Genomic DNA, 12,229 nt, shown 5'->3' on the forward strand with positions numbered 1-12,229 from the left:
GCCTATGTCTCTGCCTCTCTCTCTCTCTCTCTCTCTGTCTCTGTCTCTCTCTCTCTCTCTCTTACTGATAAAAATCTTTTTAAAAAATGAAGGGGGAAAATCAAAGAATCACCTCTAAAGATGGAGAAGACATTTAACATCATTGAATATCAACTAATGATAAAAAGTCCCAACAAAATGGGCTCAGTGAAAACATACTTCAACATAATAAAGGCCATAAAGACATATATGTCAAGCCCACAGCAAACATCATACTCCATGGTGCAAAGTTGCATGCTTTTCTTTTAAGATTGGGAACAAGACAAAAAAACCTGAGTTGAGATCAAGAGTCAGAGACACTTAACCAACTGAGCCAGCCAGGTGCCCTAGAACCAGACTGTTTTAATTCTGTGACTCTGTAACATACTTTGAAATGGAAAGTGCTGTGTCCAGCTCTGTTCTTCGTCAATATTGTTTTTGCTGTCCAGGGTCATTTGTGGGGGCTTATGAATGTTAGGGTAGTTTTGTCTATTTTTAAAAACTGCCATGTGGCATGTCCTGGGACAGTAGCTGGGAGGGTGATCTGTAGGTGGGCGAGCTACACAGAATGGAGTGCCCGTGTGTATCCACCAGCCCAGCATGTCCCCCTCGGAGCTGTAGAATTGTCTCCATGCTCTGGGCAGACAGATGGGGATCTGCCAACAGGAAGCAGACAGACCCACGTGTTCTCTGAAGGTTTGCATGCAGTATCATAGTTGGATGTGTTTGGTTTGCAGCACCATGCAAGAGGAACTGGAGACCCTGCTGGCCTTGGAAAGGGCTGATATAATAGCCAAATACCATCAGGTGAGGCCCAGAGAGGTACCACAGATGCTAGAACACCCACTAGAGGTGGGGACCATACCTGCAAGAATAGGTGAGACCCAGTTGGGGATCAGAGTCAAGGATGAGCCAGGTCAGCCCAGACAAGGACCATATCATCAAGAACAAGTGAGACCCTGGGGACGGTCCTGGACATCAGTAGCAAGTGAGGGTCCATCCTGGATCATAGTCATCGGCAGTAGATGAGCCCAGGGATGGGGATCATAGTCACCAGGTCCAGGTGAGGCCCAGGCGGTGATCATAGCCAGGTATGTAGGAGCCGGTATGGCCCAAATGTTATCATAAGCAGCAACAGCAGTTACGTGCCAGGTGGGGATCATAGCCAGAGTCCAGCAGATGAGACCCAAGCGGGTATTGCTGCCAGTAGGAGCAGGTAAAGCCCAGGTGGGGATCATAGTCCTCAGAAGCACCCGATGTCCAGATGGGTGTTTTAGCCAGCAAGTGTAGGTGAGACCTAATCAGGGATCCGAATCTAAGCTGAGCAGGTAAGGCCCAGGCAGAAATGAAAACAGGAGGCGCAGAGCCTCAGGAAAATACTGGAGGCATCAGAGTCAAGTGAGACGCAGGTGGGGATCAGAGCCAAGGATGAGCCAGACAGTCCAGACAAGGACCATAGTCATCAGGAACACGTGAGACCCTGGGGACGGTCCTGGGCATCAGTAGCAAGTGAGGGTCCAGCCTGGATCATAGTCATCGGTAGCAGATGATCCCAGGTGGGGATCATGGGCAGAGGAGCAGCGAGGCCCAGGTGGGGACCACATTCACCAGGTCAGGTCAGGCCCAGGTGGGGATCGTCGCTGGTAGAAGCAGGTGAGGCTGTCAGGCTGCTCCCATTGGGCAGACAGGCCCTTCCTCTCGTGCCGGGCCAATCTCAGAGGGTCCTGGGCTCCCTCAGGATTCAGGGGAGAGAGGAGCCATTCTGTTCCCTCTTTTCCCCATGTCCCTAAATCTGACCGGTCCCCACCACGGGGCCCCGTCTGTTTCAGGCACGCCAAGCAGGTTTCCACGGGACTGTTGGGACGATGCTGACCTGTCACTGTGGAAGGCCACGGCTTTCTGCAGTGAGTCCCCTGGACACCCCTTCGTCCATCTCAGGGGTGGTTTGCATTTGCAAGAATGCCTCTCTGGAGGCTGACCCATCCCCCCAGGTCAGGATCTTGTCCCCTGGAACCCTCTGAGGGCCACGTCTTTGCTGGGCTGGAACTGAGGGACCCAGAAGGCAAACCCGGGAAGTGGGCAGGAATGGCGCTGGGCCCTGGGGCAGGCCCGTGGGCACTCAGAGGAGTGGCCTCCACGCCTGCTTCAGGGAGGGCCGGGTGTCTGCCTCCTGCATTCAGAGGGTGGGTCCAGTCCGTCCAGCAGGGGATCCAGAGGGTGAAGGGCACTGGGACAGTGGCTTCCTTTCCGTAGAAGGACAGTCTGGTCTGGGGCGAGGCCGGAGGGGTGCTCCTCACTGACACCCCCAGGCCAGGGCCTCCACAGTCCTGATGGCTTCTTCGGGGCTGCAGGTAGATGCCAGGGACAAGGCAAGATCAGGGAGGGAGGGCGCGCAGGCAGGAGGGAAGACGAAGAGGACGCTGCCCTGGGACGGGAACGAGGGAAGGGGGACAGCCCAGTGGCCTTGGTCAGAGGGAAGGAGGATGCGGGGTCGATGGCCCCAGAAGAACCTCGCCGAGGCCCGAGGCTGCGTGTGGGGCCAGCAGGGCAGCTCCTGGCCCCGTCAGTCCCTGCTCACTGCCCAGTGGCAAGGAGCTGCTTGGATGGGGCAGGCGTGGGTCGTGCTCAGGGACTCTGACAAGACAAGAGGTGAAAATGGGCCAGAGTGGTAGAGGTGACAGCAAGAGGGGTGGAGTCAGGGGACAGCCCAGGGGACGGCCAGGGTGCAGGGAGGGGCAGGCTGGATGCTGGGCAGTCAAGCCCTGGGAAGGCGGGGGGACCTCAGCCGGATGGTCACAGGGGTAGTGGCAGGTCACCTCCTGGGGGTGCTGAGGGGCCCAGCCCACCACCAGCAACAACCCTTCTCAGGCCCCCCCAGAACACTGCTCCCACCCAACCCCCAACCACAGCAGCTGGCAGCCCCTGCCCTCCCAGGGGCGTCCTCCCCTCCCGAGTCCCCTGGGCAGGGACATGGGGGCTGTGGGGCCGGGGGACTCTGCTTCTCTGGCCTTCCAGGGAGAGGAGCTGCCCAGCCCCAGCCCCCACGAGGCAAAGGTGGGAGCCCGTCCTGGGCACCGGGCAGGACGGGGTCCGTGGTCATGGGCCCAGCTGTGTGCAGACCAGGCCCCAGGACGTCCCCAGGGGCATCTCAGCAAACCCCAGTCCCAGCACCACCCGGAGCCGCCCGGCGTGAGCGGCCTGTGCCTTTCTGGCTCCTCGGAGTCCCCGCAGGGCGACTGGACACGGCATCCAGCACCGACTACCGCGGCTGGAGGCTCATCTGCTGCCCCCACTTGCCCTTTTCCAGAAACAACACCCGGAGACCCGGCAAGCAGATAAGTGGGTGATGGTGCTCAGGAAATGGGGCCAATGCCATCAGAGCGAGAAGGTGGGGCGCCGGGTGCTCCCCAAGGGCACTCTGTCCCAACGGGGGTGGGGTGGCGCCCACAGTCTCCTGCCTGGGGAGAGTCTGCTGCCAGAGCCAAAGCCTCCCCAGACCCAAGGATGGCAGCAGGGGGTGGGTCAGGTCAGGGACACAGTCCCCTGCTCCTTGTGGGGGACGGGACCCAGCTCTAGGGAGGCCCAGCTTCTCTGGAGACATCATGCAGCCAAAGCCAGAATCTTCTAGATGCCTCTGGCTCCCTGAGCTCCCTGGTGCCGCTCTGGGGCTCTCTCACCAGCACTGCCTTCCTTCCTGCAGCTGCGTCACCGGGCCTATAAGGGGGTCCTTCCCCAGGTGCGGGGACAGGTGTGGTTGCATTTGCTGGACATCGAGAAGGTTAAAGCCAGGAACCCGGGGAAATACCAGGTAGGGCCCTTGCACTCCCGGCAGAGCACGGTCCTTAGTGGAGGCCTGGGCAGGAGCTGAGGGGAACCCGTGGGGAGGGTGTGAGGTCACCTGCCTGGGGACCCAGGGTGGCCCCAGCATCTCCTGAAGCCTCTCCAACCTGAGGGCCCTGCCCACCTCTCTGCTGCCCCCACTGTCCCTGGAGCAGGTAGGCCAGGGTCCAGAGAGGGACAGCGCTGCAGGGCTCTGAGCCCCTCCTGGGCAGGGTGAGCTTCAGGGTGATGGGTGCTACCCTGGACAGGCCTGGAGCCCCAGCAGCCCTCCTGACCCTGGAGCCCAGAGTGGGGCTGAGCAGGTTGGCTGGTGTCAGGTTCCTGCTACATGAAGCAGAACGAGCTCTCGGGTGGGGACGGGAAGGGGAGGACAGCCGGCCCGTGTTGGCGGGAGTGTCTAGGACTCAGGACGGCACCAGGGGCAGAGGCCCTCCCACCCTCCCAGTCTCCCCAGGTGCCCTGAGATGGGCTGGCGCCCTGGGAGCAGGTTCCAGGGCAAGTCAGGGCCCAGCCTGGTGCTCAGTCCTGGACAAGCCCCTGTGCTGGGGGATGGGAGGAGCCTCAGGCTGACCCTCATGTCCCCTCCCTGCCCCAAGCTGACCTGAGTGTCTCTTTCCCATCCAGGACTGACCCTTGGTGTCCCCTCCCTGCCTGTGGCTGACCCCTGGGAGTCCCCTCCCTGCCCAGGGCCGCTGACCACAAGCCCTGACTGGGGCCCCACGGGCACGGAGGGCTCTTGTGCCTGTCCCTGGCTTCACAGGGGAGGGAAGGAGGTTCTGCAGGACACACTCACATGGGGGCCAGCAGTGCTCCCTGCTTAGAACGGCAGTTGGTGACAGTTAGGGGTCTGTGTTCCCAATGCTGGCTCCTCCTCCCTGGTACTTCCCACAGGAAATGAAGGAGGCCACTCAGGTCTCCTCCCAGGACATCAAGCAGATAGACTTGGACATGAACAGAACCTTCCGCAACCACATCATGTTCTGGGACCACTTATAGGGTCAGGTGAGACTGCTGGGCAAGCAGCGTTCCAGGGGCCCCAGGGACATTCCCGGCCAGAGAGGCCCAGGGGGCTCCTGGGTGGGGAACACGGGGTCTCTGGAGAGAGGGGGAATGAGGGCAGCAAACAAAATGCTGTCTTATGGTAGAGTGCCCCCCACCCTGGGGTCTCAGTGATGGAGAGGGCACAGGACAGGGCCTCCCATTGTCACTGTGTGAGCTGAACCCCAAGGTGGTGGGGAGCTCCTCCATGACAAGCAGTGGGCAGAGGGTGGGGACTGTGGGGGGCAGTAAGGGGACCTGGGGGCCAGGCAGCACAGCCACAGCTGGACCAGAACATGCATGGATCGAATGGGGGTTGCACAGGTCAAAGTGACACCCAACCTCAGTGTTTTTTGCATTTCTGAATTTTTTGCATTTTATTTTAGACAAATTGCACTGTTTGTAAACATACATAGTATGATGAACCCCAGATGCTGTCCCCAGTCCAGCCAGGGTCCTGTAGTGACCACACGGGTCCCCGGCACCAAATGTGTCACAGCAAACCCAGGACCTGGGATCGACTTTATCTGTAGATGTCTCCGGATGTGTCTCAGAAAACGGGGATGCCCTGTGTCTACATGCCCCCCACACCATCCCCTCTATACCATCAGCTCCCCCGCCATTGCCCCCTACCCATCCCCCCACATCATCCCACCCACACCATTGCCTCCACACCATCACGCCCCTACACCATCCCCCTGAGAGCAACCTGTCACACCATCGCCCCCCACACCATCACCCCCACATCATCACCCCCCACATCATCACCCCCATACCATCGTCCACACACCATCCTACCCACATCATCACCCCCCCACATCATCACTCCCCACACCATTGCCCCCACACCATCCCACCCACACCATGCCCCCCACACCATCACCCCCATGCCATGACCCCCACACCATCCCCCCTACACCATGCCCCCCACACCTTCCCCCCGACGCCATCCCCCCCACACCGCGTCCCACACACAATCACCCCCCTGCAAGGATGTGGTGTAGCTCGTAGTGTGGAGGTATGTTCACACCTCGGCGGGCACCTTAGGGTTCTCTGGAGGGTCTGTTCCCATCAGAAGCCCAGGTGTCCTGTAGAGTCCCCAGGGGCTGAGCGGGAGGGAGGGGAGTGCAGTGTGAGCCCCGGGACAGGGTGGGGTGCAGGTGGATGGAGGCAGAGGATGGAGCTCTGTCTGCGCAGCGTGCGGTGCCTGGCGGTGTGTGTCACCCACAGAGGCTGACCTGGAGGGCACCAGGGACAGGGCTGCCGGAGCCACTAGGCAGGGGTGCACTGGGGCTTCCCGGGGTCGCCCCTCAGACCATTTCACCACAAGACGTCAATGCTCCTGCATAGAGGGGAGGTGTCTTGTGCCCCTGAACCCGGTGACCCTTGTGTCGCCCTTGGCCCTCAGAGTGCAGCTGGGTCACGCAGACCTGGACCCCAGGCATGGGGGGCAGCGGGAGCTGGGGGTGCAGACTCCTGCAGCCGGGCGGGAGGGCAGGCGGGCGGCTTCTGGCAGGGCTGAGCGGGCCTCACCATATGCCCCAACGTGCTCGTAGATAGTGACCCAACTGGGTCAAACCTTTTATCCGTCTCAAACCCGCACGAGCATTCCCTGCTCTCTTCACGATGCCTCAAACCTGGAAGCACCCGAAATGCTCTGGGATGAGCGGGCACGAGAATCCCTAAAACAGAGTCCAGTTCAGGGCCACCTAGGAAGGCGCTGCGGACGCGCTCAGCGCCCTGGATGCACCTGCTGTGCTGGCTCAGGGCAGGCGGCCAGATGGTGGCCGGTGGCACCCAAGGGACACTGGGAACAAGCCACAGCAGGGAGAGAAGAGGCATCAGGGGCTGCCGGGAGCGAGTGCAGGGGAGCACCTGGCTCCCGGGGGGGGGGGGGGTTGAGGGTGGAGGGGCTGGCCCAGGGCTGGAAGGGGGAGCCCAGGAGCTGCACATCCCACAGCAGAAGCTCTCATGGAGGCAAACGGGAAACCCCAAAATGCAAATAACCTCCCAGCACGATGTATGTGGGAGATACTGCCTGTCACCGTGTACAGACCTGACCCCAGAGGAAGGTCCCCAATGAGGTGCCCTGAAGACCGCAGGGCCTGCGTGGCTGGGGCTGGTGTCAGCACCTCGCCGGACCCGCTGGGCCTGTGGCCAGACTGAGCAAACCACCCCGCTGTCCCCTCCTAGGCAGCAGGCCCCGTTCCACGTGCTGTCGGCCTATTCCGTGTACAGCACCGTGAGTGTCCCTGCCCCAGCCCTGCTCCCCACGGGTGTCCTTGCCTTGAGTGTTTGTGACCAAACAGGACACAGAGTTAGGACCCCAGCTTCCACTGTCCCACGATGCTCTCTCTCCTAGGACCCGGGCAGGGGGCTGGGGTGCAGACCTCCCCGAGAGGGAGGGAGGCCGCCTGACTGCCTGAGTGCCGGGGCTGCCCGGGGCTCTAGCGTGCACCCCTGCTGTCCTAAAACTCGGGTCTGGATTCTGAAGAGACGGTATTACTAATCAGAACCTGGGTGGCAGGAAGTCTCCTGTTCCCCTGAACTGCATAAGGCCGTGGTGGACCAGAAGGCTGCTCCCCTTCTATTGCACATTCCAGAAGGTTCTCCCTGAGGAGCACCAGCTCAGACACTCCACAGCTCCGTGGCGGTATCTTGGCCCTCCAGGTGCCAGAGTCAGGCCCCTGGACTGCGCTCATGGCGGGGTCTCCAGACCCGGCTGGTCCCCTTCAGCCTGGCACACCTCACGGAGGCCCCTCCTCCTGGTCTGAGGAAGGGGGCCCTGGCATGGTACCCGCAGAGCTTGGTAGCAGGGCTGCGTGGTGCTGGCGCCTGAGCTCTCCTCGCCCTCTGGGAGCCTGGGTTGTAGGGAAGCTGTCGGAACCTGACGCCCGAGACAGGGAGGGCTCCAGGTGGCCTTGGGGGCGGACACCATCCACGAGGGTCTGGCTCTTGCGGGAGGTGGGCTACTGCCAGGACACGAGCCAGATCGTGGCCGTCCTACTGATGTTTCTGACTGAGGAGGACGCCTTCTGGGCGCTGGCCCAGCTGATGACCAACGAGAGGCACACCATGCACCGTAGGGGCTGGACTGGCCGCCGGATGGGATTGGAGCTCAGGAGAGCCTCCCTGCAGGGCTGCCCAGCAGTGGGACAGGCGGGGGCCCCCACCCATCCTTCCCACCTGCCTCTCCAGGTGGCCTTCAGGGGCCTGGAGCCACAGCCACCGGCCCCACGATTTGCAGGCCAGTCTAGTACCCGCACGGCTCCTTCAGCCTCCTGTCGGGCTGCCTGCTTGCCCCCCAGGCCACCCACAGCCCACAGCCAGACGAAGCCCAGGTGCAACATCTCCAGCCTCCCGTGTGCCCCCGGACTGACTCCCAAGACCTAGAGAAGGCCATGCACACCCCATCACCCTCCCTGTGGCCGGCACCCCCTGCCTTCGTTGCTGGCGACCCACCTGCCCCCACTGTGGCCACTGCAGGAAAGAGGGTGCTGGGTCTGACGGGCCTGGTCCTCAGCCCAGGGCGCACACCCAGCGGGGTCTCTGTGAGGATGAGGGTCCTCTGGCCCTGCCCACCCCCGGCCTGGAAGGGGGTCCCGCTCCCTGGGAAGAGCGAGTCCAGTCAGGGCTCAGGAGGGCTGCAGGCACACACCGGGGTCAGGGCATGGGGGAGGAGGCACCTGCCACAACTCACTCCCCTAACTGCGTGGGGGAAAAGGCCCTGATTGTTGGGGGCCTGGGGCCTTCTCAGGCTTCTTCATTCCAGGGTTTCCCAAACTGGCCCCTCACGAGAACCTTCTCAACAAAGCTCTCCCAAAGCTGAAGAAGCACTCGGTGACTAGAAGCTCCCCAGAGGCACTGTCCCCGAGGCCTGGGGCGGGGGTAGAGGCTGGCAGAGCCCTTCTGAGCTGGCCGGAGTTTGGTGTCATGTTCCTCCTCCTGGAGGGCCCGGGGGTGCCCTCGGGGCTGAGCAGGGCCATGGGGACCGTGTCCATCTGGCTCCACAGGGCTGCTGGGTGGTCCTGAGCACTTTCTGCCCTTCCGCCAGGACGAGGAACAGATGTGCACCAGCATTTACACGCCCAAGTGGTTCCTTCAGTGTTTCATCAATTGAGTGAAGCCACCCAAGGACACCTGCTCCCTGACCTGCTCCCTGACCTCGGGAAGGGCCGAGCTCAGCCCCACCCTCCAGACAAGCCAGGCCTGACCTCGGGGCCCTAGGGCTGCGGCTGGCAGCCCAGATCCATCCTGGAGAAGCCCAGAGGGCTCCTTGAGAAGGTTCTGGGGGATGCTGTCTCTGCCTCAGTTCCCCCAGTAAGGCCAGGTCAGCCTGGGGTGTGGACAAGGCCTCGGCCTATTCTGCCGCCAGCCTGGAGTCCTCTCCAGGTGAGTAGCCACCAAGTGGGGGCAGAGTCTGTTACCTCCCAGGTTTTCGGGTGGTGCTGGCCAGGGTTGGAACCTGGAGTGGCCTGGAGCCCTGATCTCCTGGGCGGAGTGCACGCACAGGAGGGGCTGTAGGGCCTCATCTTATGCAGACGGGGCAGCAGGGGCTGTGGGCAGATGGCAGTCCCTAGTCAGAGCTGAGACCCCCAGTGGCCCTGCTCAGGCCGCTCCTCCCACCCCGCTGTCCCCTAGGCCCCCTTCTCGCTCCCCCTGAAGCTCAGGGACTCCTACATCCTGGACGGGGAGCGCATGCTCACAGCCGTGGCTTACACCATCCTCAAGGTGCACAGCAGTAAGTGAGCCCCTGGGAGCCCAGGTGTGCCCGGGGAGAGAGGAAGGCAGGGGTGTCACCCCACTGCTCTGAGCAGCACCCAGGCCTGGGGCGAAGGGGGTTGAATGGGGCCCCCTGAGACGAGCAGCAGCATGAGGCCTTGGCCATGGCACGGCTCACAGTGCTCCTGGCCACAGCTGGGCCCCTTCCACTGCCCCTGGAGGCACCCTGGGGCCACAGGGTGGGCCCCTCTGGGTCTGACACACACCTACTGCCCAGAACACCTCCTGAAGCTGCCCTTGGAAGGTCTTTGGGAGTTTCTGCAGGACTCGCTGGCCCAGCCCTGGGCCCTGGAGGATGAGGTGGTGCTCAGACACCTTCGGGCCTCCATGGCCCAGCTCCGAAGGATGAAGTATGATCTGCCCCCACCAAGTGGGCTCAGGGCCCAGTCCCCTCCCAATTCAGCCTTCTGGGGCACCCACAGTGGACAGAGTCCCTGGCGCCTTCCTCCTCATCTCTAGGCCTCTCCTCTTCTGCTCCAACCTCAGGGAAACCAGGCCAGGGCTGGGCATGCGGGCACTCACTGCAGGGGCTGGGCACCAGCAGCATGAAGGGCTATGATCAGGGTCAGGCCAGGTAGCCACTCAGGGAGACCTGAGGACACCTGGAGCCCCCCCCCCCCCCCAGCTGGGACACACAGCCTGCTTGAGATGCTAACCCAGTCTGCCTCTTTCCAGCAGGACCTGAAGAGTTCCCCATGATGCCCCTGGGCCTGGAGCAAGTGTCCCCAGAACCCAGGCCTCTCCACCCTTCTCCTAGCATTGAGTAGCTGCCAAGCGTAGATAAACTGGCCCTGCGGCCAGCCACGCAACCTGAGCAGCCTGGACCCCTTCCTGGCCAGGCCGTCCTCAAGGCCGAGGAGCTGCTGCAGGAGGGAAGCTCCCCAGAGTCCATGGCTGCACACCTGTGTCTGGGAACATCAGGGGCTCTAGTTCTGGCCCGGCTGCCCCCAGCCCAGACTACTCACTGGCTTGGCTGCCCCCACAGCGATGACATTCCCTCCCCGTGCTCCCAGTGAACCAGGAGGGTGAAGGCAGGTGGCCCCTGGACATGGGCTTGAAGCCAGAACACTGGGTCCCCTTCCCTTCAGCACCTGCCTGGGCCACCCCAGAAGCCACACGACAGACCAGGCCCTGGAACCCCCCAGGGGCTTCCAACATGGGGTTCACCCAGTCCACTAAAGATGATGCTATAGGGACCAGGACACCCTTCCTACCCTGTGGCCACTGCAGCTCATGCCCCTCGCTGGGCAGTGACTGTCACAGCCAAGACAGAGCCAGGGCAACGCTGAGCCAGCTGCCCCAAGCCCTGCACATGCCTGGGACCCTCTGATCTCTGTATCCACAGGAAAGCTCAATGCTCACCAGCTTCTGGAGCAGAGTGTGATAGTGAGTGTGGGGCCTCTGAGGCTCTGGCCAGCCAGCACCATGCCCTACCTCGTGGCACCATCCTTCCTGGAGGGTGGCAGCACCCAACAGGACACAAGTCCCTGACCCAGAGGGGCTTGGGCTGGCCTGGCAGCACAGATGACACAAGCCCCACCCCGGGCCAGAATGAAGACAGATGGGATCTAGCCCCCTGGTGGTCCTGGCCAATCCTGGATTCTGCTCCAAGGCTGGGCAAGCCCCCTCAGAGCAGTTTGTGGCCACCTGGGACCAGGGCGTTCCCCACAGATCCTGGTTGCCGACCTAGGACAACTGGGAATAACAGGACACCCCGGCTAAGGGATAAGCAGGGGCAGGCAGGTGGGCCCCACCCTCACCCACACTAGGAGGCGGCTCCTCCACATGCTGGGTCTCGAGCAGTCACCTGGCACCAATATGCCAGAGGCCAGGGTCCAGCAGACTTGCTGGGACCCGCCCCAGGAACCCAAAAGCTGCAGGTCCAGGTCAGGTCTGCTGTCCTCAGAACTGCCTCTCCTGGCCCAAACTCAGGAAATGTGCCCCCACCCGGAGTCACACCGGCTCCAAGGTGGGGAACTCTAGACCCACACCCCCGTGTGATTTCGGCATTCCCCTAAAGGACAAGGTCTCCCTCCCCAGGGGAAGGCACGCACCCTTGGCTCTGAGTCCCTGTTTGCCTTTGAAAGTTCAATAAAGTGTTAAAATGCAAAGCCAGCCTGTCTCTGTGGCTCCAGAGCCCTGTACAAGCAGCGCTGGAAAGACCCCCAGAAAGGAGGAGGGTGGCACCGCCCAGGCCCCCTGACCTGTCCCTGCAGAGGGGCGGCCAGGGAGACAAAGCTGATGTTCCCACGTGCCTTCCAGTGTCAGCCAGACGCCAGGGGCAGGACCATCAAAGAATTTACTGCGACTCAGCCTGTGCCCCGCAGGCCAGGACGGGGCTGGGAGACAGTGACAGCCAGGAGGCCAATGGGGACAGTTCACGACAGTCTATGCAAAGCGTCCTGGGAGGTCTGTGGTCTCTCTGTCCAGGGAACCTGGGCTGGCCGGACTCCAGTGGCGCTTCCCTCCTTCCTCGCCCCATGCCTGTACTCCTGGGGCACAGCCAGCCAGGACGGGACGACAGGACAGCAGGCACTTGCAGCTCATGCAA

General features: G+C 62.1%; 1 long non-coding RNA gene across 5 annotated transcripts; it reads left to right on the forward strand.

The window, feature by feature from the left end:
• Positions 1-4,385: 4,385 nt before the first annotated feature.
• LOC112669795 (uncharacterized) lies at positions 4,386-11,789 on the forward strand. Of its 5 annotated transcripts, none has more exons than XR_003142525.3 (4): positions 4,402-4,860; positions 8,951-9,288; positions 9,538-9,637; positions 10,354-11,789. It is a non-coding gene; the product is annotated as an uncharacterized LOC112669795 (long non-coding RNA). The 5 variants fall into 5 exon arrangements; XR_003142527.3 differs by having other exon boundaries at positions 10,357-11,789; XR_007405836.1 differs by having other exon boundaries at positions 4,386-4,860; positions 8,951-9,637.
• Positions 11,790-12,229: the final 440 nt, after the last annotated feature.

Source organism: Canis lupus, chromosome 25, assembly GCF_003254725.2.
Source record: "Canis lupus dingo isolate Sandy chromosome 25, ASM325472v2, whole genome shotgun sequence".
Lineage (NCBI taxonomy): Eukaryota > Metazoa > Chordata > Mammalia > Carnivora > Canidae > Canis > Canis lupus.